Here is a 23756-nt window from a genome sequence, read left to right on the forward strand (position 1 = left end):
GATTATATAAATACACAGGCTAGCCGCAGTCACTTTTTTGTCTTTTCATCTGTCTGTTCACTGATCTGTGTATACAGTTTCTTATTTTGCCTTTTCTTCCAAATGTCAATTGTTCTTTCACAGAACAATTTAAAACCATTTTGCATTGGATTTTCATCGCATGCTATTTCTGTGCTGTTTCAAATAATGTGTGATGAATAGACTGCAAGTGTGGCTTGCGCAGGATGATACACTTACAGAGTCTAGCAAAAAGATCTCACATGTTTTAAAAGGTAGTTTACAAACAAACTAAGGAAAACATAGAGAAAATACTTTTATTTGTGAACAAGAAATATTTCCCATTTTATACTGACTGGTTTTAAAAATTATATCCAGTAAATGTCATCCTCCACTGTTGAGAGTTTGACAGAGCCTTTCCTGGAAGTTGCCCATTTCTTTGTGTCATTTCCAGTGGAATGGCAGCCACTTCCTGGGTGGTTGCTTCCTTATATACTTACAAGGCTGTGGGGCAATTTTTGTACATTTCAGCTGTTGAGTGTCCTTAAAGGAAAGAATCACAAGATGATAAATCAGATGACCATGGGGACTAGGTGATGGGACAGCTCTCTCAATATTTCTAGAGAATAGCAAGAAGTGAGCTGTGGCTCTGTGTTGTTGAAACCAGACTCCTCCGTCTCCAGTGTCCACAACAAATTGGTTTAACTTAGGTCCCTATCATGTGACAGTAGATATTACTGTTACATAATCTTCTTTGAAGCCAGCCGTTGTGGCCGAGAGGTTCTTGGCGCTTCAGTCCGGAACCATGCAACTGCTGTGGTCGCAGGTTCGAATCCTGCCTCGGGCATGGATGTGTGATATTCTTAGGTTCGTTGGGTTTAAGTAGCTGTAAGTTCTTGGGTGCTGATGACCTCACATGTTAAGTTCCACAGTGCTCAGAGCCATTTGAACAATTTCTTCTTTGAAAAAATATGGACCTCTTACACCTGACTCAACAACAGTGCACCAAACTTTCACAAGAGGCATGTGAAGTGGTCATTGATGAAGTTCCTGTGGGTTTTCTGCTGGCCAGTAGTAGAAATTTTGTTTATTTACAGTATCTGATAAGTGGAAGTGGGACTCATAAGAAGAAATCAAAACAGTGTCAGGATGAATGCTCCGAAGAATTTCTTCACACACAGCTTTGCAAGTTTCAGAATCTCTCTTAATTTAATTCTTTTGTAATCATTTTTTTTAGGGATGCATATGAAGATTTCCTTATAAATGGTGCTATCAGGCAATTCCAGGGCATTTGCATGTTTAAGTGCTGAACACATTGGAGATTGCTGGATGAATGTACTTACACATACTTCATTTTCCAATGTTCTTACAGTCTTGGGTTGACCAGTAGATTTTTGTCTCAGTGCGTAACCTGACGCCCTAAAGTTTAGAGCCAAAACTCTAATGTGCTTGCTGAAAAAGGCACGTGCACCACTATTGAGTGTTATCGCCTCCATATCAGAAACCCCACCACAAATCACACAATGGCCTCGGCAAACATGGGTGGTCTTTTTGCCTTTAAGTTGGTCTGCTGATGAACACAGTTGTTTATCCTCATCCTCACTTTGTGATATCTGGTAGCACCATGACATAGTCGCTGACAATGTAGTGAGTGCAGTTGATGATGTTTTACTTTCTGCGTCATTCTAAGATTAAAAAGTGCCCTCTTAATTTCCCAGGTTGTATATAGTGAAATTATACACTACTAGTTGTCCCAGGTAGGCTACAAGCTCCTTTTGGAGTGTCCAACACAACTTCTATACACTTGAACTGCTGCATGCTTCTGATTAGTTTTCTTTGGGTGTCTTTCAAACCATGTCTCACCTCTTAAATGTTTGCTCAACCGCTCCTCCTCCTCTGTTAGAAAATTAAATGCATAGTATTTGGAATACTGATCTTTCTTCAGTGTAAAGAATCCTAAATTTTACTCATCTACTATTTGCCTGTTGTGTGGAAGTGGTTCTGGATTACAACTGTCCTCTTTACATTTGACCTCACTGTAGTCATTGTACAAAACACTTGAATAAAGATACCTTCTTGATGATTTTTGTTTGCAGTTGTCTGATCAACAAAAGGATAACCCAAGAGGTGCTGCCTTATACAAATCTCATTCTCCGACTATATGTTATGTGGTAAATGCCTCCCACGCTTGGTCTTGCTTAACGGTGCCATCACAGTATTTTCAAAGACCACTTGTCACCATAATTCTTGCATGTTTAAGATTAACAAGGAAAAATTTAACAAACATGTCTCTTTTCTTCTTTTACAGTGAGAAGAAGTAAGGGAAATGCTGACAGCTAAACTGTATAGTCTTTGTTGTTTGACCTTCTGTTATCTTTTCAGTATTATTTGTAATAAACTAGCATTGTTGTTCAGAACTTTCCATGTTCCTGAAAGGATTGCCTACATGTGTACCCTGCAAACTACTGTGGAGTGTAGTGCAAAGGGACAATATATATTTGATTTAGTTCTCTGTATCAGTTGAAGTAAAAGATTCTGCATGCACTTCACTGTGGTTTGCCGAGTATGGATGTAGAAGTTTATTCTGACATAGAGCTGACGCAAAAAGTAAAACACTCCAGGAATAAGGCAAAAATTGTTTGCAATATTATTAAACAAGAAACTAACAAAAATAGTGATCCTGATCAAATAGAGCCCCCAGAAAATAGCTCATGCAAAAGTGGTGACATTTCAAATCACTGGTAACAAAATTCAATGATTACTTCCTTGCAGTGGCAGCAAACATACCACCCATTAATAAGCACCAAAGTGCTAAGGCATGAGATTTATCTGTGCAGGCTCTCTGTGCACCACCATCAGACATTTGCGTTAGAAATACAACCCGTAAGGAGAATGTTTCAGATCACAAAAAGTAGTTATACTGCTGGCTACCTTGGGTTCCTTGCAGAATTATCAAATCTTGTGCTGACTTGGTAGGATCCCCCATAAGCTATCTGTGTAATCAACATGCTATAAAACAGAAGAGAAGATTATTACAGACTTATTTCACTCCTTCTAATCTTTTCAGAGGTGTTTGAGAAAATGGCGTATGATAGAATACAGTCTCATTTAATTGAGCATAATTTGTTAACTGCCTCTCAGTTTGGTTTTTGTAAAGGGGAGAGAAAACAGCACACTAACTCAAAAATGAAGTGCTATCAGATCTATTTTGTTGGTATATTCTATGACCTAGCTATAAAATTGTATGTTGCAAATTAAGTTGTTGTTGCGTTAATGGTATCCCAGTTGCATTGATGTGGTCTCAAATCACAAAAACTGAGGGTCTCATTTACAGATTGTGTCACAGGCAAAATGGAGGAGCATAATATATGGAATTTTACTGGATTGGTTCTCAGCCAATTCTTGTTCCCAACCCTCATGAATGATTTCTCAGTGACTTTAAAGGACAGATCAAAAGCTGCAATGTTTGCTGAGGACATAAGAGTACTTATCAAGCTCCAAACTGAATCTTAGCAAACACAGCTCAGACGACAGCTGAACAGAACTACAAGTCATTCATAGCTAATGGTTTAACACATTGACTGCCATGTGGCCTCCAAAATTCACGCATTAGGTGGCTCTGCTGCACCTCATGGCAGTCAACATGATAAGTCTTGATCTCACAGAGTCTCGTATTATGCAGTTTCAAACCAGCAAATACGACCTGTTAGCACCACAAGTAGACATTAATTGTCATACACTGAATGAAACACAATGTATGAAATTCCTTGGGGTACAGCTGGATAGCAAGTTTCAGTCAAGTCAACACATAGACAAAATAATGAAGCAGCTCAGTTCTGCATTTTATGTCCTTGAAAGCACCCCTCATAAGTTGATCTAAAGAAGAGAATTGGTTTATTTTTGGATGTTTTCATTCCCTGGTTCCTTATGTAATTATATTCTCGGGCAGTGCACCTAAAGTTTATTCAGAAGAAGTGGTGAGTAGGAACATTATCTAAAGAAGATAACTGTACATCTGGCAGAAGCCTTTTTAGGGGTCTTCAAACTCTGACACTACTTCCCAATACATTTACTCCTTAATGAGTTTAGTTGCTGATAATAAAAATCAGTTTCAGCTGAACTGTGATACAGTCACAATACAAGACACAAAATAATTCTCATATAGACTTTGCGTCCCTTCTAGGATTCATAATGGAGTTCTGTACTCTAATGGGAAGATATTCATGAAGCTCTTGTCTAACAGAAACCAAGAAATTTGGAATTCTTACAAATTAAAAATAAAATTGAAACCATTCCTCATCATCCATTGTTTCTATGAATTATTTGATTATCTGTGATTAGGGATTAACTACACAGCAAGTAGCAGTGTGTGTTATAAAGCTGCATGACCAGTAGTTATAAAATGTAAATAGGACTACACAAAAGTAGAAGTGTATGTTATAAAGATGCATGACAAGTAGTTGTATGGTGTAAATTAGACTCAATATTTAGAGTTGTAGGGAAGTAATTTCTTTGAAAAATGCCATTGGAATCAAGTTAATACTAAATTACTAATAGCAGATAAACAGAAACTATATAATAGAACTGAAGAGGTAGTACCTTTTTTAAATGGAGCCACTTTCATCGTGATTCTCTCAATTTCATTTAGACACTACAACTGTGATTAGCGTTAAGTTGCATAGTAATAGTTTATTGTTAATACATTAGAGACATGATGAATGAATCAGTTAATGAACACAAAGGGTTATTCAGGCCACCCTGTACCTCTGGATCCAATGGACCGTTCTGCTTTAAACTTCTTTTATTCCCTCAATTTTTTGTCAGTTAATCTTCATTTCTAATCAACTGAACACACAAACAAACATCTGAGGTGTTCTCAATCATATCGTTGTGTGTGAACAGATGTAAATAATGACACACAAAAAAATGCATGTAATTCCATGTAAGAAAATTTGTCAAGACACCTGATCAGTCTGCAAGCGTCTTCATGCATTCAGCTGATTGCCAATAGTACAAATGTAGCACATTTGCTGTTTAGTCAGAGTGCCAAGATTTGCTGTTCTTGTATTCCACAATGAGAACCACCAGTGTGCCAAATTCATGGATTCATTCTTGTTGTGGCATAACAAAGTATGATTCTTTTAAACTTTTGTAACAATAGATCATGCATTTTCTCCTACACTATCACAACAACACATTTGTGGTTTCGGCAAAAGAAAGAACACGAAAGTTGTTGATGCATATAAGTCAAAATGTGTATTTTTGCACTTTGTGGTTTTGGAATGAGAGGGAAGAAATCATTTCCTTCCCACTGTAACTTCCACCTTCTCAGTTAACTCAAAATACAAAATTTCCCTTATGCATGCCCACCTGCTTAGCTGAGTGGTAATGCGTTTGCCTACCATGCAGCGGGCCCAGGTTTGATTTCCAGCTGGGATGGAGATTTTGTCTACTTGTGGACTGGGTGTTGCATTGTCCTCATCATCCTCTCAGCATCTCCAAAGCACAGGTCACCCAATGTGGTGTCACCTGAAATAAAACTTGCAACCCTGCAGCCAAACTTCCCCAGATCGGGCTTCCTGCTCATCAGTGCTACACGATCATATTTTTCCTCCTTGTGCATGATACTCCAATGAAAATTAACTTTTATATAGTACACATTTACAGTTGATATGAGAATTGAAATATTTAAAACTAGTCTCTTCTAGCTAGAGTTGAATAGTTGTCATTGTACATGTTCATATGCAGTATGTTCTTTTCCACCTGTCAAATTCTATAAAAAATTTTCTTTATACTGTGTTTATGCTATAATCATAAAACATCACTTTCTGATCCCTCTTCTTAAAATATAATTTTTCTTCACAAAGTGAAATATTCAAATCTAAATACTGATTCACAATACCAACCATCCTACTGTTTCCACAGGCTGATTGAGAATATTCTTGAAATACTGCAACCTTTTTCTTTTTTTATTTGAGTCATCAGTTTTCTGACTGGTTTGATGTGGCCCAAAATGAATTCCTGTACTGTGCCAACCTTTTCATCTTAGAGTAGCACTTGCATCCTATACCCAAATTATCTGCTGGATGTATTCCAAACATCTGTGTTCCCTGATTTTTTAACAGACGTGCTTCATCAGTGTTTTCCATACATTCCTTTCCTCGCTGATTGTGTGGAGAACCAACTAATTCTTTCTCTTATCAGTCCACCTAATTTCCAACATTCTCCTGTAGCACTGGATCTAAAATGCTTTAATTCTCTTCTGTTCTGGTTTTGTCACAGTCCATGTCACATCACCATACAGTGATGTGCTCCAAATATACATTCACAGAAATTTCTTACTCAAATTAAGATCTATGTTTGATAGTAGTAGACTTCTCTTGACCAGAAACACCCTTTTTGCCCATGCTAGTCTACTTTTTATATTGTTTTTGCTCTATCGTGGATTATTTTGTGAGCTAGGTAGCAGGATAATTTCATCTACTTCGTGATCACTAAATCTCTTGCTGTTATCATTTCTGCTACTTTTCGTTACTTTCGTCTATCTTCAATGTACTGTCAATCCATATTCTGTACTCATTATGCTATTCATTACATTCAGCAGATCATATAATTCATCTACACTTTCACAGATTATAGCATTGTCGTCTGCAAATCTTATTATTGATATCCTTTCACTCTAAATTTTAATCCCATTCTTGCAACTATCCGTCATTACTACTTCAGTGCATAGATTGAACAGTACGGTCGAAACATTATGTCCTTGTCTTACACCATTTTTAATCGAAGCACTTTATTCTTGGTCTTCCACTCTTATTCTTCCACTCTTATTCTTCCCTCTTGGTTCTTGTACGTCTTGTATATCATCTGCCTTCCCCTATAACTTACTTTCTTTCCATCATTCCTTCTTTGGGGCACAGAATGAAATTTAGAGGCAAAAGACTACATCCCTGTCCTACACCCTTTTTAATTTGGGCTCTTCATTCCTGGCCATCAACTTTTACTGTTCCCTCTTAGTTCTTGTACATACTATATATCACCCGTGTATCCCTACTTTTCTCAGAATTTCGAACGTCTTGTACCATTTTACACCATCTAACGCTTTTTCAAGGTCCACAGATCCTATGAACATGTTGATTTTTCTTCAGTCTTGCTTTCATTATCAACCGCCACGTCAGAACAGCCCCTTTGGTGCCTTTACCTTTCCTAAAGCCAAACTGATCGTCCTCTAACAGATCCTCAGTTTTATTTTCCTTTCTTCTGTATGTAATTCTGGGTAACATCTTGGATGCGTAAGCTGTTGACTGTACGATAATTCTCGCGCTTGTCGGCTCTTGCAATCTTCAGAACTGTATGGATGATGTTTTCTGTAAGTCTGATGTTATGTCGCCAGTGTCATATATCCTACATACTGTGGCAATAGTCGTTTTGTTGCCACGTCTTCCAATGATTTTAGAAATTTTGATGAAATGGTATCCATCCCTAGTGTTTTATTCGATGTTAAGTATTTCAAATCTTTTTTTAAATTCTGATTCTAATACTGGATCCCCTATCTCTTCCCTATCAACTCCTGTTTCTTCTTCTGTCACGTCATCAGATATGTCATCCCCCTCATAGAGACCTTCAGTATACTCTTTCCACCAATCTGTCCTGTCCTCTGCTTTTGGCAGTGGAACTGCAATTGCACTCTTAATGTTACTGGGCTTACTTTAAAGTTCATCGAAGATTGTTTTGACTTTTCTGTATGTTGAGTCAGTCTTCCTGACAACCATTTCTTTTCCGATTTCTTCAAATATTTCAAGCAGCCATTTCGCCTTTACTTCCCTTTACTTTCTATTTTTCATTCATAAGTGACTTGCAATTCTGCATTTTGGTACTTCCTTCGTCCATCGATCAACTCAGGTACCTCCTATGTTATCTATGGTTTCCCCACAGCTACATTCGTTTTACCTATGTTTTTCTTCTCAACCTCTGTGATTCTATTTTTAGAAATGTCCATTTCTTTTCAAATAAACTGCAAACGGAGCCATTCCTTATCGCTGTATCTGTAGCCTCATAGAACTTCCAGTGTACCTCTTCATTCCTTAGTATTTCTGAATTCCACTTCTTTGCGTATTGATTCTTCCTGACTAGTCCCTTAAACTTCAGCCTATTCTACATCCGCCATACAATGTGTAAAAAATCGAGTCGTTAGTCTGATACTTCGCCTTTCTGGGCAGAGTGGGTGCTGCTTGCCGAGGCAGGTGCAGCAACTGAAGCAAGGTGCGGTGGTGCCCTCCATGTAATAACTCCGCCGATGGTACGTCGCATGGCTGGGAGCGTTAGAAAGACAAAAATAGCAACAGGGCTTGATCCCCTGTGTGGGAGGCACGAAGTTTGCCCACCCATTGCTTAAATGTTTGTACAAAGTGTTCAGCTTCGCTGTTGGACTGCAGGTGAGGCGGTGCACTCGTGACGTGTTTGATGCCAGAGGTGGTTCAAAACTGTTCAAACCCGGCGGCTACAAATTGAGATCCACTGTCAGTCCCAATCTCTTCACGCAATCCCTGAGGAAAAAGATGGACGAAAACGTCTAGATTATGAAAGAGCTGTAGTATAGTGCATAGGGACCGCTAAGAGAAATGTGCTGAAAGTGTCAACGAAAATGAGCCACCGTGCATTCCAGTAAGGACCTGTGAAATCCAAGTGCAAACGTTGGCAAGGTGCTTCAGGTTTCGGCTACGTGAAAAACTGTTGAGGTGGGATCAACTGTGAATAATTACATTGGGCTTTGTTCAACTACTTGGAAACGAAGACAGTCGGCGAGTCAACAGAACCAAATTTATATGACAAAGCTGCACCGATGCAGTAAGAGGAAGCATCCACAGCTAAGAACACAGGTTTGGCTGGATCAAAATGAACAAGGAAGGTATCGATCACTATACAGAGCATCTTCCCACTTCTGGAAAGCAGACTTACGCTCTTGCGACCAAACAAAAGGAACATTTTTCCTGCAGAAGCGATGCAAGGGAGCCGCGATCTGAGCGGCGTTAGGAATAAATCGGATGTAATATGTGAGCTTCCCTATCACAGACTGAAATTTCTACACAATGTGTAGGTGGAAGGTCAAGGGAGCGGTTCTGGCGCTTCAGTCTGGAACCGCGCGACCGTTACGGTCGCAGATTCGAATCCTGCCTCGGGCATGGATGTGTTGATGCCCTTAGGTTTGTTAGATTTAAGTAGTTCTAAGTTCTAGGGGACTGATGACCTCAGATGTTAAGTCCCATAGTGCTCAGAGCCATTTGAACCATTTGAAGGTCAAGGACACCAAGAAAATATGATTGCAATGGGTTAACACCCTGGCTATGTTTTAAGAACTCAAGTTCAGTATGAAAAAACACACATTTGTCTCTGTTACATTTAAGACCAGCTGCAGGCAACACTTGAGACTGAGGGTGAAGATTACTAACGTGCAACCAGAGCCAACAATATCATCTAAATAATTCGAGCAGAAAGGAATTTTTGCAGTCAGCTGCTCCAAATTCAAATGGTTCAAATGGCTCTGAGCACTATGGGACTTAACATATGAGGTCATCAGTCCTCTAGAACTTAGGACTTAAACCTAACTAACCTAAGGACACCACAAACATCCATGCCCGAGGCAGGATTCGAACCTGCGGTCACGCGGTTCCAGATTAGGTGCTCCAGAAAGTGCTGGAATATGGCAGGTGCGGAAGCACTGCCAAATTAAAATCTCAAAAATTTGAAGAGACCCAGATGAGTGTTAATGACAAAGACTTGTTGCGACTGCCCATCCAGAGGGATTTGCAGGTAAACGTTGCGCAAATCAAATTTGGAAGAGTAACGAACTGTACCCAATTTGTCCATCAGTTCTTCCAGGCATTGCAAGAGATAAATGCTTGAAAATTGACTGTTTGAAGATTCGATCTTCTTAAAATTTGCGCACAACTGGAGTCTGCTGTATGGCTTCTTTAGAATAACAAGAGAGGAAGCTCACTGACTGGCAGTAATGGTTGCTAAGATCCCACTTTCTTTTAAAGGAGGATGTTCCGGAGCCATCTGTTCTCGAAGAGCCTGAGTGACAGGAGGAAGAGATCTAAAAAAAGAAAAAAAAAACAACGTGACTGTGCATTGCCCTTCATTAAGACATGGATGACTAAATTATTGGCTTTGCCTAAGCCCTCAGAAAACAAATCCTGAGATTCTGCACGTAATGTAGCAACACTGTCCAAAGGAAGAAACAGTACATTGTCCTGAATGCTTAACCCAAAAACTTGAAAAGCGGCTAGACCATAAATATTAGCACTGTTACATGCGACGGGTAAGATCAGCGAGCATGTGCCATATTACAGTGAGGGCATGACTTCACACCTTGTGCCGGCCATGACGTGCGTTAACGCACATGCTGTGGCTGGCCGGCCAGGCCACTGTTAGCGAGTTCTGTTTGTCGTGTCAGTCTTCTGAATAGACAAGCGCTACTTCAAAACTGCTGCGCTCTCGCAGAAATCTGGATAGTCAAGATTTGCAGAACCTGTTGCAAGGAAGGCTCCAGGTGTTTAAGAATCTGCTCCAGAATTCGAGAGTCAGGTAAATTGTGCGTGATGGCATCACAAACAGCGGTGTCACTGTAATATTTACCAGCCACATTTGAGTCTACACTTCCTAGCAAGGCCTTGCAGTTCAGTCACCCACCAGCGATTTATCTGTCCTTGTTGCTTACGCAGCCTAAAGAATCTGTAATGGGCAGCCGTCAGCTGCCAGTACCCTGTCCTCATAATAGTAAGCGCCTGCAAAAAGTTCTCGAAGTCTACTATAGTCCGATTCACTAACGATGACGGCTCATGCAGACTGAGGCATGCAGGGGGATTGCATTGCTGCTGGTTCCAAGCGCTGACTGCGCCATGCCCATACATGTGCTTTACTCTTGGAAGGAGCGTGTATCCTGAAAATTACGCCCCTCGCGTGCCAATGTACTATTTGTTTCGTACGATCACCATAATCGATGACAACTTGAAATAAATGCAATAAAAATTCACTAAATAATTCGCTGAAATCCCGTTTGATGCTCACACTGGCTATTAAATTCACAGCAGGGTGCTCAGAACACTGCGAACACTCACTGGCTGTTGGATAATGCGTGACATACGTGAGCAGAACAAGCCATTGTTTGTGACTCGAACTGTAGTTCAGGACAGGACATGGGGAATAAGGGGGTGCAGAGTGATATGCAGTCACTCCGGCTGTAGACAAGAAATAAGAATGTTTGGTAGTACCATGTATGTGATGTGATGCAAGGTGCGTGCTGAGCTGTCCGAGCTAGTCTGTTCAGTCTTCCTTCCCCCTGTCAAACGCACTAAAAGGCGGCACAGGCGCAGGCCGTGCGGGCGGTGGCGCTGCTGTTAGATCCGGCATCTTGTGTGAAGTCATCTGCATCGTCATGAAGCTACTCACCACGCCAAGCAGTTGTCTCTGAAACTGAAGAAACTGAGTTAGATCAACTGCAAGTGGCGCAGGAGGTGACTGTGGCTCAGCAGCCATCATAACTAAGCAACGTGCAAAATAAGAAGACAATGAAGCAATGCACAAAGACAAACAGCGAAAAGCAAAAATAGCAAGAAAACTAAGTACAGAGAGAGCAAAAGGTGTGCCGGACCGAGACTCGACCTCGGGACCTTTGCCTTTCGCGGGCAAGTGCTCTACCAACTGAGCTACCCAAGCACGACTCACGCGCCGTCCTCACAGCTTTAATTCCGCCAGGCCGTGGCTAAGCCATGTCTCCACAATATCCTTTCTTACAGGAGTGCTAGTTCTGCAAGATTCGCAGGAGTGCTTCTTTGAATTTTGGAAGGTAGGAGACGAGGTACTGGCGGAATTAAAGCTGTGAGGACGGCGCGTGAGTCGTGCTTGGGTAGCTCAGTTGGTAGAGCACTTGCCCGCGAAAGGCAAAGGTCTCGAGTCCGAGTCTCGGTCGCGCATACAGTTTTAATCTGCCAGGAAGTTTCACATCAGCGCACACTCCGCTGCAAAGTGAAAATTTCATTCTTAATAACTGTGGAACCTAGCACACATAAAGCACAAGCAAAGCAAACACCTGGGAAGCAAGAATAGCAAACAGCAAAAACACAAGCAAAAAGACGATAGAACAGCAACAAAGTAATTTGAAGACAGCCAAACGCAGGCTTGAAATACGACGCCAGATGTGCAGAACTTCATATACAATGGTAATGACAGGTAGCGAATAGAGTGGAGCAGCAAGTGCTGTCTTACAAAAGCTGGACAGGTGCAGAAATGATTAGCAAGCAAGTTAAGACAACAAACAGAAGATTTACTTAACATGTATTTCTCCCAGTGTAGGAAGACTCATTACACATGATGCAACAAGAAATAGAGTCCAGTTGTCACACTGTCCACAAGGAGAATTCTCTCTGTACTAAAGCACGATCGATGAAGATGGAGCCACGACTAGGTGGTATTTGTGTGGCTTTATGTAGCAATGTGGCTCTGAGCTGCTGGCCCTCCTGTAATGTGGCGGCGGAGGGCACTGCTGGAGGTGTGTCACAGTGGGAGCACATGATTGGGTCAGCCAAGTCCTGCACAATCGTCTTGGTGGAGACTGGACAGATGAAATATAGAAATGGCAACTGGTAACCTGGTCAGCTGCAAAGAGAATGTACTAGAAGCCTCCTGACTCTGAGAGGGGCCAATCTGGTTAAGGTGAACATGTTGAAAGCAGCACTTAGATTTCACAAATTGACCATGTTTTGGCTGTGTGTGCTGTTCTTTCATGCAGTGTTGGCAAGCTCTATAAGTTTCTGACCAATTTTTGTAGTCTCATTTCACATTGGCCCAATGGTTTGGTATTAGTTTAGTTGTGGGACATACTGTTAGGTATGAGAGACCAAGTAGTTGATCGAAAATAGCGGTCAGCATGTTGAGTGGAATCAAGTTTGTGATGTGGTTTTGCGACATGCCACACTGAACTTTTGCCGAGGATCCAGGCATGTGGGACATACTATTTACAACTGAGATGCTGTGTTATGTAGGAAGCTGTGTATTTGTTCATCCCACTGTTGTGCTTTGGCTGGCTTATCATAGTCGATATACACTGAGAGTATGTTTATCGAGGATAGATAGTCTGCAATGACATTGTCTGCCTCATAGAGTTACTGGACGTTGGTCGTAAACCGTGTGATATAATGCAGGCATTGAAAATACTATGGGTGACTGTATTTAACAGCTGGCATTTGTTGTCGTTGATCAGAACCCCAAAATGTGACAGTGTTTCGAAAATGATTGTGAGATGTCCCTCATGTTCATGTGGGGAAGCGGAGAAAGAATAGAATGACATCCAGATATGCATAGTACCATGGGAACTTGAAGAGAAAATTGTCTGTAAAATGTTGCCAAGTTTGGGCCACATTTTTCAGGATGTAGTGCATGAACAGAAATTCATAAAGCCTAAACGAGATGATGATTACTGTCTTGGGTATGTACTCTTTTTGTATAGGGATTTACAAGTAAGATTTTCTACAGTCTGAAACACTGAACAGAGCAGCACCTGCTAAGGTCTGGGTCAAGTCTTGAATGTACAGGATGGGATAGCTATACGAGCTTGACTGCCTGATAATCGCCATATAATCGATACTAAATTATGCTTCACCAATCATATAAAATGAACTAAAGAAACAATACAAAAAAGAATACCAATCTTGAAGAGACTAGCTGGAACAAAATGCACTCAGAACACCTCGAGACACTTTACACTTAGAAAATTCAGAATCAAGCACTCAACCTCATTATCGTAGTGGTTAAAACTACACTCACTATAGGTATGCAAATACACAGGAGAAGCCATTCCATCACAGCTGATATCAAGACGCAAGCCGTAAGTACATTCACAAAATGAAAATTGGATCGAAATTTGCCTTCAACAGAAGCATATGAAAAGATACTTGACAGCTTAGTTGTAACAGTAGAGAATCCCAAAAAACTTATCAATCCATTACGTTACATAGAAATAAAAAATCTGTTGACAGTGGAGAATATTACCAAGACAGCAAATCCAGGTACGGTTTTAAAGGCAACTGCATTTAAGATGCTACCCGAAAAACAATCAGAACCAAAATGGCTTAGAATATATATTCATAGATTGACGATACAGTTGGAGCCGGGTTGCACTGCAAAGTGTTTTCTCAGTGCATCCCAGGTGGGCAATATGTGACAATCTTTGATGCTGGAATACCTTCAATCCAAATAACAGTTAACCTAATATACAGAATAAACTTATTGGAAAAAGTTGTAATACTGGTTAATTCTCTGCCCATCTTCCCCCCCCCCCCCCCTCTGTCTCTGGCCATCTGCTCCTCTTTCCTTTCTCTGTCCATCTCATCCTCTCTCCACATTGTCACTCCTCCGCTTCCCCCTCCCCCAAGTAGGCGGTTGGTTGGTTCTTTATCCCACATAATTCCCTTCCAGATCGAAAATAATATGTGTACCAAATTTGGTTGAAATCGTTCCAGTGGTTTAGGATGAACTTTTTACCCGTGTTTTTGCCCGTCTATGGACATGTCAAATATATGTCTAACATATTTCACACGCCTGCTTGTACACATATTTCACCTGTATCTCTATCGAATTTCGACCTACAGTTTCATTCTCACACAGCTCAATATATATGACATGGTATCTTCTGAATTATGTGTCGTTCAATGATATTATTTTGCAGGTACAACTGCGAAATGTTTTTCGAATAGAGTTAGTAGTAAACGTCATGATTGGTGCGGCAGTTTTTCATGCATATCAGAGTTTACGAAGCCATATCTCCGTGTCGTACAATGCTTTTTTTTGCAGGTAGATTCAGTGAAATACGTAATGTCTGAAAAGTGCGTTGCAAATACACTCCTGGAAATTGAAATAAGAACACCGTGAATTCATTGTCCCAGGAAGGGGAAACTTTATTGACACATTCCTGGGGTCAGATACATCACATGATCGCACTGACAGAACCACAGGCACATAGACACAGGCAACAGAGCATGCACAATGTCGGCACTAGTACAGTGTATATCCACCTTTCACAGCAATGCAGGCTGCTATTCTCCCATGGAGACGATCGTAGAGATGCTGGATGTAGTCCTGTGGAACGGCTTGCCATGCCATTTCCACCTAGCGCCTCAGTTGGAGCAGCGTTCGTGCTGGACGTGCAGACTGCGTGAGACGACGCTTCATCCAGTCCCAAACATGCTCAATGGGGGACAGATCCGGAGATCTTGCTGGCCGGGGTAGTTGACTTACACCTTCTAGAGCATGTTGGGTGGCACGGGATACATGCGGACGTGCATTGTCCTGTTGGAACAGCAAGTTCCCTTGCCGGTCTAGGAATGGTAGAACGATGGGTTCGATGACGGTTTGGATGTACCGTGCACTATTCAGTGTCCCCTCGACCATCACCAGAGGTGTACGGCCAGTGTAGGAGATGGCTCCCCACACCATGATGCCGGGTGTTGGCCCTGTGTGCCTCGGTCGTATGCAGTCCTGATTGTGGCGCTCACCTGCACGGCGCCAAACACGCATACGACCATCATTGGCACCAAGGCAGAAGCGACTCTCATCGCTGAAGACGACACGTCTCCATTCGTCCCTCCATTCACGCCTGTCGCGACACCACTGGAGGCGGGCAGCACGATGTTGGGGCGTGAGCGGAAGACGGCCTAATGGTGTGCGGGACCGTAGCCCAGCTTCATGGAGACGTTTGCGAATGGTCCTCGCCGATACCCCAGGAGCAACATTGTCCCTAATTTGCTGGGAAGTGGCGGTACGGTCCCCTACGGCACTGCGTAGGATCCTACGGTCTTGGCGTGCATCCGTGCGTCGCTGCGGTCCGGTCCCAGGTCGACGGGCACGTGCACCTTCCGCCGACCACTGGCGACAACATCGATGTACTGTGGAGACCTCACGCCCCACGTGTTGAGCAATTCGGCGGTACGTCCACCCGGCCTCCCGCATGCCCACTATACGCCCTCGCTCAAAGTCCGTCAACTGCACATACGGTTCACGTCCAAGCTGTCGCGGCATGCTACCAGTGTTAAAGACTGCGATGGAGCTCCGTATGCCACGGCAAACTGGCTGACACTGACGGCGGCGGTGCACAAATGCTGCGCAGCTAGCGCCATTCGACGGCCAACACCGCGGTTCCTGGTGTGTCCGCTGTGCCGTGCGTGTGATCTTTGCTTGTACAGCCCTCTCGCAGTGTCCGGAGCAAGTATGGTGGGTCTGACACACCGGTGTCAATGTGTTCTTTTTTCCATTGCCAGGAGTGTAGATGTAGATGACGTTATATTTCCTGGACAATGTGTCGTGCAGTAATATAATTTTACTGGTTCATTCAGTGCTATATGTTAATAATGTCTGCAAAATTTGTCGGAAGAACAGTTTAGTAGTAAAGAAGTAACAAATTAAAACATCATGCTTCATACAGCAGGTTTACTGCATGCACAGCAAAATATAGTAAGCGAGTAACTTTTTTTTTCTTTTCAGTAATTTGTTGGGTTGTCAGCGAGAAAAAGTTTCGTAAAGGTTTGAAACAATGTTCAAAGTTTCTTGCAAGTAATTGAGTGCTCTCATTCTCATATACTGGATGACTAAACTATGCGTATTCACATGTCGTGAGCATCGTTGCTTTTTCTCCCCCACTTCCACCCATTTGATAGATAAGCGGTTCTTACCTCCGCAGCGTTTCTTTCCAGACAGTAACTGATATACGTGTACCAAGTTTGGTTGAAATCAGTCCAGTAGTTTAGGAGTTGATGTGTAACATACAGACAAAGTTACATACGTATGTACATCCATCGGTACCATGCAAAACTGCATGAAAATGCGATTTGTCGGAGGACATACAGATAAGGGGTATAATGTGTTTTGGATAGCCCTTGCCTAGCGACCATTTTTATCCCTATCGGTAGAACAGGGGCACTGTACCTATTGTGCAGCACAGGGTCAAAATTTAAACCCTACAGACACCTCCAACCTAGGCAAGTTGAGCAAATCGGCTGGTTCTTTTGCGTTGGACGTGTATTGGGTGGACCTTAGGTAGGTTATAAAAGCATCATTGTTCCTGGGCAGTTTCCGAAAAGACCTGGGATTTTTGGGAACAAAAAGTACCAATTGCTAGGATGCCCAATCCTCTAAATTCTATTTAGGAAAGAAAATGTTGAAATTTTTGCCATATTTCTTAAGATGGTGTTCTTGTGGTATCTTGAAAATTTTTATGATGTCATTATCCATTACTGAGAGCCAAAGTAACTATAGTTATGCACGTAAAATATGCATGTAATATCAGATCTGAAGCGTGATGTAGTGAAGACATGGCCTCGGTTCCAGGTTTATCACAGGGTTTCTGAGGGCACCGAACTATGTTTTCAGTCAGCACTTTTCACCAATAAAACTTTATGACGTATTCTCTCTGTACAACGGGCGCTTCAGGCCTAAACAAACGTGTCCAAAGTGGTACGTAGTGACAAGAAATGGGCTAAAATGGAGCCTTAAGACGCCTGAAAGGACTCAAAATGACTGCCAAAAATTATATCAAAGTGGAAAGACTGCAAATGAGAAAAAATTAGCTTTAATAACATTTTTACCCCTTTAAGATACAAATCATGAACCGAGCGCTTTCGATGAATTGTGATCGATGTACAATGAATCCAGAAAAAATGTAAAGCAAACGACTTTGTGTTACTCTCGTATTATGTGTACTTATTTGTTGTTTACATGTTTCAAAGTACGTACATGTGTCAAAGTATATAAATATGTCAAAATACATAAGTAAACTGTCGAAACTTTACTGACCTACAGATTTCGATTTAAAGGAACCAGCGGAAAAATGCACAGAAAGGCAGATATATTCTGTTCTAAAAGACTCTGACAGAAATGTGAGGAACAAAATATTTCAAATCTCATTTGGCCCTGTTCACCAAAAATTTTGGCATGCGAAAATATTCATGCCTTCTCATGCTGAAAGAGAATAGCTGAGTGACAGTGATGGTGGAAGAGACAGTAGATAGTGTCAGTAGGACATAAAGAGGAGACAGTGACTATGTTGGAAGAGAGAAAGTGTTAGTGAAGGAAAAGAGAAATGGATAGATAATTGCAGTGGGAGCCAAAGAGAGAGAGAAGACATTGATACTCAGTGAGAGAGGAGACAGTGGAAATGAAAAACACAAATGAGTGTAGACCAAACATAGACTTGGGAGGGTCTGGATCCTCCTAAGAAGACTATTAAGCAACACATCGCGCAGGTAAATGCTTAACGACGCCTCACTTAGAGTAAGGACGATTGAACAGTGGAAAAGGACGATTGAACAGTGAAAAAACGTTTTGCGGAGTGATGAATCGTAGTACACAATGTGGCAATCCAATGACAGGGTGTAGGTATGGCGAATGCCTGGTGAACGTCATCTGCCAGCGTGTGCAGTGTCAACAGTAAAATTCGGAGGCGGTGGTTGCATGGTGTGGTCATGTTTTTCATGGACGGGTTTGCACCCCTTGTTGTTTGCGTGACACTATTACAGCACAGGCCTACATCGACGTTTTAAGCACTTTCTCGCTTCTCATTGTTGAAGAGCAATTCGGGGATGGCGATTGCATATTTCAACACGATCGAGCATCTGTCCATAATGCACGGCATGTGGCGGTTTGGTTACACGACAACAACATTCTGTAAATGAACTGACCTGCATAGAGTCCGGACCTGAATGCTACAGAACACCTTTGGGATGTTTTGGAACGCCGACTTCGTGCCAGGCCTCACTGACTGGCATCGATATCTCTCCTCGGTGCAGCACTCCGTGAAGAATGGGCTGCCATTTTTCAAGAAACCTTCCAGCGCCTGATTGAACGTTTGCCTGCGAGAGTGGAAGCTAAGGCTAAGGGTTGGCCAACACCATATTGAATTCCAGAATTACCAATGGAGGGCGCCACAAACTTGTAAGTCAACTTCAGCTAGGTGTCTGGATACTTTTAATCACGTAGTGTAGATTCCTGCCGAGCCACGCACTCCGAAATCGCCACGTATTCGGGAAAAAAATGGTGACTTATTTGTGACAAGAAAAAATATAAATCGAACTGTTGGTTGTTTCACGCACAGCGTGCTCTTACATGTAAATAACAACGAATATTGTAGAAAAACACTTAATTTTCACGAATAACAGAATGTTCAAAGCACGAAGAGGGGCAAAAAATTGGCACGTAGCAAGCGGGAACCTATGACCTCTTGCGTTAGAGTATGCTGTTAGATACACTTAGCCACGACAGTCAGTACACGCTGCATGCTCTGTTCCTCTTGAGTTTAATGGAGAGGGAGACAGGCTCACTTTGTTGCAGAACGATGCGGGCGTAAACCGTAAAAGCGAGAAATTTTGGAAGGTTTCCACTTCCAGGCTTCACAAAATTCCTTTCCGTTGTTAGAAATTGTAAACGCGGCTCGATAATTAATAACCAAACCACTTGCAGGAAAAATTGCGCGAAGTCACTCGTAATTTCAGCTAACGCTCAAGTAATGTACGCAAGCAGAGATGATGTCTTGAAATTTAATGTTTTTTAAACTCTTAATTACATAAAAATAACAAGTATTTTGCGAGAATACTGACCTAAAATATATTCTTTGATGTTATAATTGTTCACAGTAAAACAATACAAAAAAATTCTAGAAAAGGAAAACAGTCTATTATGAACTCACTTCCCACTTGGATGTGTTTCATGTGATTCTTCAGTGTAACATAATCACTAAATCCGAAACTAAAACCACTCAGCAATACTACAGTAACAAATGCTAGCTGAAAAGCAGATCACACTGCACTGAACAATTGGCCATACCGAAACCTAACCAACTTTCGGTACAATTGTCGAAAAATAGATGGGTGGTCCTATTGGTTACAGGCCTCAAAAGCTTACAAAACAGCAACTTCGGCTAACGAACCGAAAATGACGTCACTACCGCGGTTAACCTACTGCACCGATCAGTTTGAACGAAACAGAATAAGGCTCCACGTCTCAGACGTGACACCTCAGCAAGTGGACGGAGTGGACACTAGCCTTGCTTCCCGACCTACCCACGCAGTCACGACTTATGTTTTAAAACAAGACCAACGAGGAAACCTACTTATTCTTGTGTATAAAATACATTCGATTTGTTAGCCACACTTCGTGAAGCAATTTATTCAAAGGCTCAATGGTAATGAGCGAATTATGTTGTTATGGGTTCTGACATTCTTTGGAGCTTTGACTAATTCATGTATGGCATTCTGATCCCACTCAGCTTCGTAATGCCAGAGAAATACTTACGATTCGTTGAGGCAAAATGATTATCGATCTTTTCATAAGGTTATTACCAGACTGTTTTCTTTCACCTGTGATGTATATGAAAAATGTATGTCTGTGTTAGTATGTTCCAAGATATCTCTGGAATGCCCGGAGCAAGATTTGGTACAGAGATGACTTACTACATGGTCCAGTCACATTAAAGTGACCACGACCTATGTTCGACGTCAACGTCTAGTAATCACTCAGAGGCGGCAGGTGGCAGCACTGGCAGTGGAGGGTATATAAAGCGTGTCGAGGGGGACGCGGAAAGCAGTGCAGTCGTTGTTGTATTGTGGAAACAGAGTGATTTACCTGACGTTCAAAAGAGCGTGACCATTGGTTTTCAGGCCAACGGTGGAAACATTTCAGAAATAGCTAAGGTTCTGAACTGTTCACTTATCGCCATGGTTAAAGTATATGATGCGTGGCAAAATGGCGCTACCCAAAACTGGCGCCGAGGCAGTTGTGGTGCATCACCCGTCATACATGACAGGCATAATGATGGCTATTGAGGTGTGTAGGAGCGAATAGAAGCGCAATTGTTGAGCAACTGACCACCTGGACGAACTAAGAGGCTACCAACGGTGTCTCTTCATTGACCATTCAGCGAAAATTCCTGTGTGTGGACCTCCAACAGCAGACGCCTGATTCATGCTGCCAGGCTGAGTGCTGTTCTTCGACGACGAAGGCTGGAATTTTCACCAGTACCGGAACTAGACTTAAACTGTGTTGTGTTGGCAGAAGAGTCAACACCGTGTAACGATTGGAGGCCGAAATGAACGCGTTTTAGATCACGTGGCGTGAGGAGGGAAGGACTATACTGACGTGAGGTCTGGAACATGACAAGGAATTAGAATTCAGAAAGCGGACGTAATTAGTTTGATACTTAACTTTAATCCATTAATGATGAACGTCGCTCTTGACGGTACATGATTCACAATATTATCTGTTAAGAATAGTAACTAAATATGGCGCCTTGCTAGGTCGTAGCAAATGACTTAGCTAAAGGCTATGCTAAACTGTCGTCTGGACAAATAAGAGCGTATGTAGACAGTGAACCATCGCTAGCAAAGTCGGCTGTCCAACTGGGGCGAGTGCTAGGGAGTCTCTCTAGACTAGACCTGCCGTGTGGCGGCGCTCGGTCTGCAATCACTGATAGTGGTGACACGCGGGTCCCACGTATACTAACGGATCGCGGCCGATTTAAAGGCTACCACCTAGCAAGTGTGGTGTCTGGTGGTGACACCACACACTGAATGGCGACAGATGGCCTTTTCAGAGGAATCACGTTTTACACTCCATCGGACTGAACGGACTGAAAGAAAACACGCTACAACAATCGTCAGAAGGATCTAGGCCACAGGAGGAAGCGTTATGGTCTGGGGAATGTTTTCGTGTCATTCCCTGGGTAATCTCGTCATTGTGAAAAGCGCATTAGATCAACACCATGTCCACCTGTACATGCAGTTTGTTTTTCTCTGACACGATGACATCTGTCAGCAGGACAATGAGACTGTCACATAGCTCACAGTGTACGTGTGTGGTTCAAATAGCACTCCATGAACTTAAACGAGAATCTGCGTGACCACCTCGATCGCGCCATGGACCCTCAATCGAGCAACCTACAGCTGCCAAGACATTGGAGCTGGCATGGCTCGACATCCCTGTCGATACATTCCAGAACCTCATTGGCTTTCTTACTGTTCGTCTCGCAGTGACACGATCTGGAAAAAGTGGTCATTTAGGGTTTTAACATGTGGTCACTTTAATGTGACTCAACACTGTATGTGGAGAAAACAACTAGGCTAGGGCACCCTTACCACTCGTGAGGAAGAAGGGGTAGGGGGTGGGGGGATAGTGAAGGAAAGGGGAACGTCTGGAAAAATTCCAACAAAACATAAATCGCGTATGACTTATTCTAGGAAAAAACATTGAGCAAGCAAGACAACCTTAGTGGCCTTGTTTGAGAGAGGGTGGGGATGGCAAAAGCAGTGACATGTACGTTAACGCTGGAATGATTGCTTTGTGTATATCCTATGAGTAAAAAGTTTTGGATCACCTCTCACAACTATAGATTTTGCAGTCAAAACAGGGATTTAGTTTTGAATAATATATCATATGCCCGTCACGGCGATAAAACAAGGACATACACGTAAAGACAAAGCGTCTCAGTTGTGTATTTGACTGGTTGTTCGCATAGAGGGGTGCTGCTGATTATCAACAACACTGACATGCCTTTACCTAAGACAGTTCCATTCGAATAGGCCTCATTCAATCAGCAATCAGTTCGAATTATTTTACAGTGCATTGTATACATCCACCAGTATGTTTGTATACCTGATCAGATACACACCATATCACCTCATGATGGTTTGGAAGCAGGAAGTTGGGACTGGGAAACGTGATGTAATCATAGCTCTGCATTACGGAGTCTAATACGGCAATAGAAACAAATTCTGGCGTAGCCCAATCTACAGCGCTGTATACTTAGCAGCAGTTCGAGCAAACTGAGGCCACTCCAACTGTTTCACAATCTGGAAGATCCCGAGTAACATCAGATGGGGAAAATCAGTTCATACGTGTATAGCGAGAACGCCAGAAGACTGGCACTGCCCCTGAAATTCACAAGAAAGTAAATAGTGTGCGAGCAGTTCCAATTTCTGACTCATAAGTGCAACGCCTTCTTCGAGAACAAGGTCTAAAGGGGGCTTAGCGGCCAGAAAACCTTTACTAAGCAAACAATATAAGACGAAAAGATTGCAATGGGCACACAAATACAAAAACTGGAGCATGCAGCAATGGTCCAAGGTACTATTCGTAGACGATTCTGAGTCCGAAATATTTGGAGACCATCGTCGATTTCTTGCTGAATGTATGAAGAGTCAGTATGTGACGCCAAAAGTGAAGCTTGGTGGGTGGTCGGTCATGATGTGGGGGTTTTGCAGATGATTAAGTCAATGATCTAGTGGAAGACGAAAGAAGGAAGGATATCACTGGATACTGATCAACAATGCAGTTCCACCTGGCAAGAGACTTATTTGTCGTGGGTTTGTTCTACAGCAGGACAATGGCCCTAAGCATGCTTCTAAATTGTATAGTGGTATGTCAATAAGAAAGAGAACTGTCGGAAATTGAAGAATGTAATTTGGCCAAATCAGTCGCCTGAATTAAACCCAACTTAACTTTTACGGTATGAAATTGGCAGGCAGGTCATGAAAGGTCACCTAATGTTGAAGATCTAGGAAATAATTTACAGACGTTATGAATTCCGAATCTGCACAAACATTACAAAATCTTATCTCCAGAATGCTAATACTTTGTGTTGCTGTTCTGCTGTTCTGAGAGCAAAAAGCGGATACTTTGAAGAGGTTAAACTAAACCTTATTGTGCTGGACTTAAGGATG

This window comes from Schistocerca gregaria, chromosome 4 (genome assembly GCF_023897955.1).
Source record: "Schistocerca gregaria isolate iqSchGreg1 chromosome 4, iqSchGreg1.2, whole genome shotgun sequence".
Classification (NCBI taxonomy): Eukaryota; Metazoa; Arthropoda; class Insecta; order Orthoptera; family Acrididae; genus Schistocerca; species Schistocerca gregaria.